We start from the raw sequence: 9566 nt of genomic DNA, 5'->3' as shown, positions 1-9566 counted from the left end.
CCCGATGTAGAGTGACGTGAAGGAGACAGGAGGCATAATTAGCTGGGTGTTGGTAATGTGACATCAGGGGCCCAAAGTTGTGTAACCATTTAAAAACATGAATTACTTATTTACATCTGTGAAAATTGCCTTTCTACCTACTTCGATGCCAGCTGTAATGCCTATAATCTTTTTGAGCCGGTTGGGAGTGAAGTGATTTTGATGTGGGGCGTCCCTTTTTGTGTGTTTCCAAGTGGGAGTTGAGTACCCCTAAGTCATTTAACCCTTTTGATAACACCTTAACTTGTCCACTTTTATGTCTACTATAATGACACTAGTATGTTTTTGTAGCAGCTTTCGACTGTGTTCACCTCAGGGCATCTCACTTCATTGTAGTTTATTTTTGTAATATTTTTTGCTCATTAATTAAGTAGTAAAAACAGAAAAGACTATGCAAAGAAAATGCTACATACTTCAACATGGACCAACATGACTAGACTATGGAATGTAACCTCTAAAAATGAGCTTCTGGCCCGTACAGGGATCGAACCCGTGACCTTGGCGTTATTAGCACCACGCTCTAACCAACTGAGCTAACCGGCCATGTGTGCTGTGTTTACCCTTACAGAAGGTAGTGGAAGTATGTGTGATCACAATCGTGCCTCTGTGGTTGCTTAGGAGTAGATGAAGTTCTGTATGAGATGGGATCTAATGGATAATACTACTCTTGTGGCCAGGACTACTTTTTTCTGTTTTCTTAATAAGCTGTTTTTATGGGATGGATTTGTCCCACATGGGGTGATTTTTGGTGGTTTATGCACCTGTAGTGAGTGACAATCAAACATTAACAGCTTCTCAAAACTAATATCCAGGTCAATGAAGTTTTCATGTTAATTCGAAGAACTATAGCAAGAATTTAACTACTCTCTCCGATGGTTAATCAAACCTCTGTTTTCGCAATAAGCTGTTATTATGGGATGGATTTGTCCCAGATGTGGTGATTTTTTTGTAGTTGATGCACCCATGAGTGACAATCAAACAATAAAGAATAACCAGCTTCTTGATACAAATATTATCGAAATCAATGAACTTTTCCTGTTAATTTGAAGAGCTGCGGCAATAAGTAAAGTAAACTTGCCTCCCCGTCGGGGAATTGAACCCCGGTCTCCCGCGTGACAGGCAGGGATACTCACCACTATACTAACGACGATAGGCTATGCTGGGCTCTTTGACGACACACCATGAGAAAATGAACACAGGGCACATGACTGATAGTATAAATCACTGGAGAGCTTTTGATTGTTTTCTACCCATATTCTAAAACCCACAACTTTTTTTTTTTTTCTCTAGTCATATAACCATATGAGGGCTTGTTTTTTGCAGGACGACTTGTAGATTTGAATCACACTATTCTTTCTACCATATCATGTACAGAAAACGGGAAAAAAATATTCCAAGTGAGGTGAATTTGAAACAAAAACCAGGAAATTCCCTATAATTTTTCATTTTTTGTTATGACATTTAATGTGCAGTAGAAATTACCCATCAACATGATTCTCCAGATCAGTACAATTACTGCAGATTCACTCAGGATCCTCCCTGCTAAAGAACTGCTAAATCAGTGCTAAAAAAAAAACAACATATGCATCGCAATGTAAAACAACTTGCTGTTCATGTGTTTAGTCTTTTCAACTTCTTTTAACAGCTTCATTTTTTCAAAGAGGCGAAGAGGTTAAAAAAAGTGCCCTGAACATTTTTTCGTATAACTTCCGCTTGGAGGCTGCTCATTCGTTTATTGAATACAATTTAATCTAAAAAACAGTGGCAAAAAATGTTGGAAAAGACGACCAAAAGAAGCATGATGACATAAGACTCTGGCATTTCCTGAAGCAGCTTTCGCCTGAAAACTCGTTTGGTTAGCAGACATCTAAAAGACATAGTGTGCGCATATTCTTAAAGTAACAATACTCTTTAGATAGTAGTTAACATGTCCATACATATTAGTCTAAAGTTGGCCGAACCCGCCGATATTGCCAGGCTCGGACGACAGTATAATTTGTATAGGTGCCTCTGGCTAATGATTGTCGGAGGAGATGCTAACTCATAGAGCACACAGCAGCAATCGGCAGAGTGACCACCTCTGTGTATGGGAGAGTCTGCTAAGATAGCAGTTGGCCGAAAAGGCATGATCAGCCGCTGCCATTGGCTTTCTCTTACTGCACACAGGAGCACTCGGCACAGTGAGCGCTCCTGTGTATGGGAGAGTCGGGTGAGATAGCAGCTGGCCGCATGATCAGACGACTGTCTTTAACATATAGGAGCTTTAGGCAAACACTTGTTCAGCTGACATATAGGACCTCATTCAAACACCTGTATTTTCAGTGCAGCACACTGATCCTATAAATGATCTAGTCTCGTCTTAAAAATTAACAATTATAACATTTACATTTATACATAACCAAAACCACCATCAGTACAAAAATTACCAGCACCACCGTCAGTTCTCATTTACACCACCAGTACCTCCGTCAGTACTAGATGAATACACGTTAAAGCAGCTACAAAAAGTATACAAGTGATATGAAAATGGGCATCAAAGTAGACAGCAAAGAATGTTATCAAAAGGGTAAAAAGGAACATTGGATCAATGATCTCACACTGGAAACACACAGAAAGTGATTTCTCCCATCAAATTTAGTTCACTACAGGCTGGCCCCAATGGGCTCGTGCATAAAAGCTGGCATTAATGTGGACAGACTGCCAGTTTTCACCGATTGAATAAATAAATGGTGTTTGTAAAAGGTTCAATGACTTTGAGCCATTCATCTCACGATGTGAACACACAGAAGAGGATGCCGTGCATCAAAATCTGTTCACTCTAGGCTGGTGGAAAGGGATTTTCTTCAACTGGAAACCAACTTTAATATTTTGGGAATAACTAGAAAACTCTTTAAAAACACCACTTGTTCGAATCAGTAAAAAGTGTTTGCTTGCCCATTTTGTTGTCTGCTTTTATGTCAGGAATCCATTTGGATCAATCTGGAGTGAATTGAATTTGATGCCAGGCAACCCTCTGTATGTATTGGTCAGGTGATATCAGTGAACTTAAGTCATTTAACCCTTTAAAAACAGTAGTTACTTATTTCAATCAGTAAAAAGTGTCTGCCTGCCCACATACATGCCAGATTTCATGCCAACAACCCATTTTGCCCGATGTAGAGTGACGTGAAGGAGACGGGAGGCATAATTAGCTGGGTGTTGGTAATGTGACATCATGGGCCCAAAGCCGCGTAACCATTTAAAAACATGAATTACTTATTTACATCTGTGAAAATTGCCTTTCTACCTACTTCGATGCCAGCTGTAATGCCTATAATCTTTTTGAGCCGGTTGGGAGTGAAGTGATTTTGATGTGGGGTGTCCCTTTTTGTGTGTTTCCAAGTGGGAGTTGAGTACCCCTAAGTCATTTAACCCTTTTGATAACACCTTAACTTGTCCACTTTTATGTCTACTATAATGACACTAGTATGTTTTTGTAGCAGCTTTCGACTGTGTTCACCTCAGGGCATCTCACTTCATTGTAGTTTATTTTTGTAATATTTTTTGCTCATTATTTAAGTAGTAAAAACAGAAAAGACTATGCAAAGAAAATGCTACATACTTGAACATGGACCAACATGACTAGACTATGGAATGTAACCTCTAAAAATGAGCTTCTGGCCCGTACGGGGATCGAACCCGCGACCTTGCCGTTATTAGCACCACGCTCTAACCAACTGAGCTAACCGGCCATGTGTGCTGTGTTTATCCTTACAAAAGGTAGTGGAAGTATGTGTGATCACAATCGTGCCTCTGTGGTTGCTTAGGAGTAGATGAAGTTCTGTATGAGATGGGATCTAATGGATAATACTACTCTTGTGGCCAGGACTACTTTTTTCTGTTTTCTTAATAAGCTGTTTTTATGGGATGGATTTGTCCCACATGGGGTGATTTTTGGTGGTTTATGCACCTGTAGTGAGTGACAATCAAACATTAACAGCTTCTCAATACTAATATCCAGGTCAATGAAGTTTTCATGTTAATTCGAAGAACTGTAGCAAGAATTTAACTACTCTCTCCGATGGTTAATCAAACCTCTGTTTTCGCAATAAGCTGTTATTATGGGATGGATTTGTCCCAGATGTGGTGATTTTTTTGTAGTTGATGCACCCATGAGTGACAATCAAACAATAAAGAATAACCAGCTTCTTGATACAAATGTTATCGAAATCAATGAACTTTTCCTGTTAATTTGAAGAGCTGCGACTTTAAGTAAACTTGCCTCCCCATCGGGGAATTGGACCTCGGTCTCCCGCGTGACAGGCGGGGATACTCACCACTATACTAACGAGGATTGGCTATGCTGGGCTCTTTGACGACACACCATGAGAAAATGAACACAGGGCACATGACTGATAGTATAAATCACTGGAGAGCTTTTGATTGTTTTCTACCCATATTCCAAAACCCACAACTTTTTTTATTTTTCTCTAGTCATATAACCATATGAGGGCTTGTTTTTTGCAGGACGACTTGTAGATTTGAATCACACTATTCTTTCTACCATATCATGTACAGAAAACGGGAAAAAAATATTCCAAGTGAGGTGAATTTGAAACAAAAACCAGGAAATTTCCTATCATTTTTCATTTTTTGTTATGACATTTAATGTGCAGTAGAAATTACCCATCAACATGATTCTCCAGATCAGTAAAATTACTGCAGATTCACTCAGGATCCTCCCTGCTAAAGAACTGCTAAATCAGTGCTAAAAAAAAACAACATATGCATTGCAATGTAAAACAACTTTCTGTTCATGTGTTTAGTCTTTTCAACTTCTTTTAACAGCTTCATTTTTTCAAAGAGGCGAAGAGGTTAAAAGAAGTGCCCTGAACATTTTTTCGTATAACTTCCGCTTAGAGGCTGCTCATTCGTTTATTGAATACAATTTAATCTAAAAAACAGTGGCAAAAAATGTTGGAAAAGACGACCAAAAGAAGCATCATGACATAAGACTCTGGCATTTCCTGAAGCAGCTTTCGCCTGAAAACTCGTTTGGTTAGCAGACATCTAAAAGATATAGTGTGCGCATATTCGTAAAGTAACAATACTCTTTAGATAGTAGATAACATGTCCATACATGTTAGTCTAAAGTTGGCCGAACCCGCCGATATTGCCAGGCCCGGACGACAGTATAATTTGTATAGGTGCCTCTGGCTAATGATTGTCGGAGGAGATAAGGACCCGGGATGTCCAATTTCGGACTGTAAATCCTTCTATTCTCTAAGGGATCAGCCACTGCCAGCAATGGCTAACTCATAGAGCACACAGCAGCAATCGGCAGAGTGAGCATCTCTGTGTATGGGAGAGTCTGCTAAGATAGCAGTAGGCCGAAAAGGCATGATCAGCCGCTGCCATTGGCTTTCTCTTACTGCACACAGGAGCGTTCGGCACAGTGAGCGCTCCTGTGTATGGGAGAGTCGGGTGAGATAGCAGCTGGCCGCATGATCAGACGACTGTCTTTAACATACAGGAGCTTTAGGCAAACACTTGTTCAGCTGACATAGGACCTCATTCAAACACCTGTATTTTCAGTGCAGCACACTGATCCTATAAATGATCTAGTCTCGTCTTAAAAATGAACAATTATAACATTTACATTTATACATAACCAAAACCACCATCAGTACAAAAATTACCAGCACCACCGTCAGTTGTCATTTACACCACCAGTACCTCCGTCAGTACTAGATGAATACACGTTAAAGCAGCTACAAAAAGTATACAAGTGATATGAAAATGGGCATCAAAGTAGACACCAAAGAATGTTATCAAAAGGGTAAAAAGGAACATTGGATCAATGATCTCACACTGGAAACACACAGAAAGTGATTTCTCCCATCAAATTTAGTTCACTACAGACTGGCCCCAACGGGCTCGTGCATAACAGCTGGCATTAATGTGGAGAGACTGCCAGTTTTCACCGATTGAATAAATAAATGGTGTTTGTAAAAGGTTCAATGACTTTGAGCCATTCATCTCACGATGTGAACACACAGAAGAGGATGCCGTGCATCAAAATCTGTTCACTCTAGGCTGGTGGAAAGGGATTTACTTCAACTGGAAACCAACTTTAATATTTTGGGAATAACTAGAAAACTCTTTAAAAACACCACTTGTTCGAATCAGTAAAAAGTGTTTGCTTGCCCATTTTGTTGTCTGCTTTTATGTCAGGAATCCATTTGGATCAATCTGGAGTGAATTGAATTTGATGCCAGGCAACCCTCTGTATGTATTGGTCAGGTGATATCAGTGAACTTAAGTCATTTAACCCTTTAAAAACAGTAGTTACTTATTTCAATCAGTAAAAAGTGTCTGCCTGCCCACATACATGCCAGATTTCATGCCAACAACCCATTTTGCCCGATGTAGAGTGACGTGAAGGAGACGGGAGGCATAATTAGCTGGGTGTTGGTAATGTGACATCATGGGCCCAAAGCCGCGTAACCATTTAAAAACATGAATTACTTATTTACATCTGTGAAAATTGCCTTTCTACCTACTTCGATGCCAGCTGTAATGCCTATAATCTTTTTGAGCCGGTTGGGAGTGAAGTGATTTTGATGTGGGGTGTCCCTTTTTGTGTGTTTCCAAGTGGGAGTTGAGTACCCCTAAGTCATTTAACCCTTTTGATAACACCTTAACTTGTCCACTTTTATGTCTACTATAATGACACTAGTATGTTTTTGTAGCAGATTTCGACTGTGTTCACCTCAGGGCATCTCACTTCATTGTAGTTTATTTTTGTAATATTTTTTGCTCATTATTTAAGTAGTAAAAACAGAAAAGACTATGCAAAGAAAATGCTACATACTTGAACATGGACCAACATGACTAGACTATGGAATGTAACCTCTAAAAATGAGCTTCTGGCCCGTACGGGGATCGAACCCGCGACCTTGCCGTTATTAGCACCACGCTCTAACCAACTGAGCTAACCGGCCATGTGTGCTGTGTTTATCCTTACAAAAGGTAGTGGAAGTATGTGTGATCACAATCGTGCCTCTGTGGTTGCTTAGGAGTAGATGAAGTTCTGTATGAGATGGGATCTAATGGATAATACTACTCTTGTGGCCAGGACTACTTTTTTCTGTTTTCTTAATAAGCTGTTTTTATGGGATGGATTTGTCCCACATGGGGTGATTTTTGGTGGTTTATGCACCTGTAGTGAGTGACAATCAAACATTAACAGCTTCTCAATACTAATATCCAGGTCAATGAAGTTTTCATGTTAATTCGAAGAACTGTAGCAAGAATTTAACTACTCTCTCCGATGGTTAATCAAACCTCTGTTTTCGCAATAAGCTGTTATTATGGGATGGATTTGTCCCAGATGTGGTGATTTTTTTGTAGTTGATGCACCCATGAGTGACAATCAAACAATAAAGAATAACCAGCTTCTTGATACAAATGTTATCGAAATCAATGAACTTTTCCTGTTAATTTGAAGAGCTGCGACTTTAAGTAAACTTGCCTCCCCATCGGGGAATTGGACCTCGGTCTCCCGCGTGACAGGCGGGGATACTCACCACTATACTAACGAGGATTGGCTATGCTGGGCTCTTTGACGACACACCATGAGAAAATGAACACAGGGCACATGACTGATAGTATAAATCACTGGAGAGCTTTTGATTGTTTTCTACCCATATTCCAAAACCCACAACTTTTTTTATTTTTCTCTAGTCATATAACCATATGAGGGCTTGTTTTTTGCAGGACGACTTGTAGATTTGAATCACACTATTCTTTCTACCATATCATGTACAGAAAACGGGAAAAAAATATTCCAAGTGAGGTGAATTTGAAACAAAAACCAGGAAATTTCCTATCATTTTTCATTTTTTGTTATGACATTTAATGTGCAGTAGAAATTACCCATCAACATGATTCTCCAGATCAGTAAAATTACTGCAGATTCACTCAGGATCCTCCCTGCTAAAGAACTGCTAAATCAGTGCTAAAAAAAAACAACATATGCATTGCAATGTAAAACAACTTTCTGTTCATGTGTTTAGTCTTTTCAACTTCTTTTAACAGCTTCATTTTTTCAAAGAGGCGAAGAGGTTAAAAGAAGTGCCCTGAACATTTTTTCGTATAACTTCCGCTTAGAGGCTGCTCATTCGTTTATTGAATACAATTTAATCTAAAAAACAGTGGCAAAAAATGTTGGAAAAGACGACCAAAAGAAGCATCATGACATAAGACTCTGGCATTTCCTGAAGCAGCTTTCGCCTGAAAACTCGTTTGGTTAGCAGACATCTAAAAGATATAGTGTGCGCATATTCGTAAAGTAACAATACTCTTTAGATAGTAGATAACATGTCCATACATGTTAGTCTAAAGTTGGCCGAACCCGCCGATATTGCCAGGCCCGGACGACAGTATAATTTGTATAGGTGCCTCTGGCTAATGATTGTCGGAGGAGATAAGGACCCGGGATGTCCAATTTCGGACTGTAAATCCTTCTATTCTCTAAGGGATCAGCCACTGCCAGCAATGGCTAACTCATAGAGCACACAGCAGCAATCGGCAGAGTGAGCATCTCTGTGTATGGGAGAGTCTGCTAAGATAGCAGTAGGCCGAAAAGGCATGATCAGCCGCTGCCATTGGCTTTCTCTTACTGCACACAGGAGCGTTCGGCACAGTGAGCGCTCCTGTGTATGGGAGAGTCGGGTGAGATAGCAGCTGGCCGCATGATCAGACGACTGTCTTTAACATACAGGAGCTTTAGGCAAACACTTGTTCAGCTGACATAGGACCTCATTCAAACACCTGTATTTTCAGTGCAGCACACTGATCCTATAAATGATCTAGTCTCGTCTTAAAAATGAACAATTATAACATTTACATTTATACATAACCAAAACCACCATCAGTACAAAAATTACCAGCACCACCGTCAGTTGTCATTTACACCACCAGTACCTCCGTCAGTACTAGATGAATACACGTTAAAGCAGCTACAAAAAGTATACAAGTGATATGAAAATGGGCATCAAAGTAGACACCAAAGAATGTTATCAAAAGGGTAAAAAGGAACATTGGATCAATGATCTCACACTGGAAACACACAGAAAGTGATTTCTCCCATCAAATTTAGTTCACTACAGACTGGCCCCAACGGGCTCGTGCATAACAGCTGGCATTAATGTGGAGAGACTGCCAGTTTTCACCGATTGAATAAATAAATGGTGTTTGTAAAAGGTTCAATGACTTTGAGCCATTCATCTCACGATGTGAACACACAGAAGAGGATGCCGTGCATCAAAATCTGTTCACTCTAGGCTGGTGGAAAGGGATTTACTTCAACTGGAAACCAACTTTAATATTTTGGGAATAACTAGAAAACTCTTTAAAAACACCACTTGTTCGAATCAGTAAAAAGTGTTTGCTTGCCCATTTTGTTGTCTGCTTTTATGTCAGGAACCCATTTGGATCAATCTGGAGTGAATTGAATTTGATGCCAGGCAACTCTCTGTATGTAT

General features: G+C 39.8%; 3 non-coding genes across 3 annotated transcripts; all 3 read right to left on the bottom strand.

Annotated features, from left to right (window-relative positions):
- Positions 1-508: 508 nt before the first annotated feature.
- On the bottom strand, positions 509-582 carry TRNAI-AAU (transfer RNA isoleucine (anticodon AAU)). The gene has a single exon. It is a non-coding gene; the product is annotated as a tRNA-Ile (tRNA).
- Positions 583-3696: 3114 nt separating this feature from the next.
- On the bottom strand, positions 3697-3770 carry TRNAI-AAU (transfer RNA isoleucine (anticodon AAU)). The gene has a single exon. It is a non-coding gene; the product is annotated as a tRNA-Ile (tRNA).
- Positions 3771-6948: 3178 nt separating this feature from the next.
- TRNAI-AAU (transfer RNA isoleucine (anticodon AAU)) lies at positions 6949-7022 on the bottom strand. Its single transcript has one exon. It is a non-coding gene; the product is annotated as a tRNA-Ile (tRNA).
- Between the last annotated feature and the right edge of the window lie 2544 nt (positions 7023-9566).

This window comes from Anomaloglossus baeobatrachus, chromosome 4 (genome assembly GCF_048569485.1).
Source record: "Anomaloglossus baeobatrachus isolate aAnoBae1 chromosome 4, aAnoBae1.hap1, whole genome shotgun sequence".
Taxonomy (NCBI): Eukaryota; Metazoa; Chordata; class Amphibia; order Anura; family Aromobatidae; genus Anomaloglossus; species Anomaloglossus baeobatrachus.
Note: the sequence above shows the minus strand (reverse complement) of the source record. Positions and strands in the feature narration are given on the sequence as shown.